Consider the following 2,451-nt stretch of genomic DNA (forward strand, 5'->3'; position numbering starts at 1 on the left):
GCCTGGGTAGCTCAGTCGGCAGAGCATCAGAGCTTTACTCTGAGGGTCCAGGGTTCAAGTCACTGTCCAGGTACCCAAAACAAATAAACAAGTACACAAAGCTGAAAAACAACCTACACGTCCAACAGCAGAGGAATGGGCACAGAAGACGCCATATGCACACACAGTGGAGCACCGCTTGGGCATAAAAAGAATGAAATAATGCCATTTGCAGGAACACGGAGGCACCCAGAGACCACCATACTCAGCAAGTCGGAAGGAGAAAGACAAACGCCGTACGCTGCCACTTAGATGCGGACTCTAAACTACGACACCAATGAACCCATCTGTGAAATGGAAACAGCATCACAGATGTGTGGTTGCCGAGGAGAGGGAGTGAAAGATGGGGTGAGTGGATGGATAAGCTTTTGTATACAGGCTGAATAAACCCCAAGTTCTACTGTGTATGAGTATCCTGGGACAAACCCTAATGGGAAAGAATATTAACAGTATGTGTATGTACAACTCAATCACTTTGCTGAAGAGCAGAACTTCACATGCTGTAAATAAAGTAACGTGAACGACAGCCCCACACTCACTCACTCACCAGCGGACAGTAACTTTATAGTGGAGAGCGCTGGCAGACTTCCAGCATAACCAAGTGACCCCACCTAACATCAGCAATGCCGGGACACAGTGGCACCAGGACCTCATGACAAGGTGACCTGAGACAGACCCAGTATTATATACAGCGTTCCTGCCGAAAATGCAAAGGCCGCGTGTAACGAGAAGGAAACGTCAGGCAGATCCACGAGGAGGGACCATCTAAAAAGCAACTGGCCTGTGCTCTTTACAAATATCAAGGTCAGAAAGACAAAGAAGGGCTAAGAAACTGTTCCCGATCAAGACTCAAGGGACATGAACATGAAATGCAACGCGTGGTCCTCGAATGGATCTTGGAAGTTAAAGTCACTCAGTCATGTCTGACTCTTTGCGACGCCATGACCATAGTCCGTGGAATTCTCCAGGCCAGAATACTGGAGTGTGTAGCTGTTTCCTTCTCCTGGGAATCTTCCCAACCCAGAGATCAAGCCCAGGTCTCCCACACTGCAGGCAGATTCTCTACCAGCTGAGCCACCAGGGAAGCCCAAGAATACTGGAGTGGGCAGCCTGTCCCTTCTCCAGGGGATCTTCCCAACCCAGGAATTGAACCGGGGTCTCCTGCATTGCGGGTGGATTCTTTACCAACTGAGCCACCAGGAAAGCCCTATGGATCTTGGCCAGAAAGGACATTATTGTGACTTGGGAGAACCTGACCATGGGCTGTACATTAGATAACAGGATTGTATCAACGTCCAATTTCTAGATTTTGATGACAGTACTCTGGTTTTGTATCAGAACTCTGCAGTGGCCACAGGACTGGAAAAAGTCAGCTTTCGTTCTAATCCCAAAGAAGGGCAATGCCAAAGAATGCTCAAACTACGGCACAGTTGTGCTCATTTCACATGCCAGCAAGGTTATGCTCAAAATCCTTCAAGCTAGGCTTTAGCAGTATGTGGACTGAGAACTTCCAGATGCACAAGCTGGGCCTCAAAGGTAGAGAGGAACCAGAGATCGAATTATCAACATTCGCTGGATCACAGAGAAAACAAGGGACATCAAGAAAAATATCTACTTCTGCTTCACTGACTACGCTAAAGCCTTTGACTGTGTGGATCACAACAAACTGTGTGAAATTCTTAAAGAGATGGGAATACCAGACCACCTTACCCGTCTCCTGAAAAACCTTTATGTAGGTCAGGAAACAACAGTTAGAACCAGACATGGAAAAACTGACTGGTTCAAAATTGGGAAAGAGTATGACAAGGCTACATATTGTCACCCGGCTTATTTAACTTATATGCAGAGTACATAATGCAAAATGCTGGGCTGGAAGACTCACAAGCTGGAATCAAGATTGCTGGGAGAAATATCAACAACCTCAGATATGCAGATGATACCACGCTAATGGCAGATTCAAAGAGGAACTACAGAGTCTCTTGATGAAGGTAAAAGAGGCAAGTGAAAAAGTTGGCTTGAAACTCAACATGAAATAAACAAAGATCATGGCATCCAGGGCCATCACTTCATGGCAAATAGACAGGGAAAAAGCGGAAGCAGTGACAGACTTCATTTTCTTGGGCTCCAAAATCACTGCAGATGGTGACTGCGGCCATGAAATTAAAAGACGCTCGCTCCTTGGAAGGAAAGTTATGACAGCGTATTAAAAAACAGAGACATCACTTTGCTGCCGAAGGTCTGTATAGTCAAGCTTATGGTTTTCCCAGTAGTCACGTACAGATGTGAGACTTGGACCATCAAAAAGGCTGAGTGCCGAAGAACTGTGGTGTTGAAGACTCTTGAGAGTCCCGTGGACTGCCAGGAGATGAAACTAGCCAATCCTAAAGAAAATAAACTCTGAATATTCATTGG

At 46.2% G+C, this 2,451-nt stretch overlaps 1 non-coding gene across 1 annotated transcript; it reads left to right on the top strand.

Annotated features, from left to right (window-relative positions):
- TRNAK-UUU (transfer RNA lysine (anticodon UUU)) lies at nt 1-73 on the top strand. The gene has a single exon. It is a non-coding gene; the product is annotated as a tRNA-Lys (tRNA).
- Nucleotides 74-2,451: the final 2,378 nt, after the last annotated feature.

This window comes from Bubalus kerabau, chromosome 20 (assembly GCF_029407905.1).
Source record: "Bubalus kerabau isolate K-KA32 ecotype Philippines breed swamp buffalo chromosome 20, PCC_UOA_SB_1v2, whole genome shotgun sequence".
NCBI classification, from domain to species: Eukaryota; Metazoa; Chordata; class Mammalia; order Artiodactyla; family Bovidae; genus Bubalus; species Bubalus kerabau.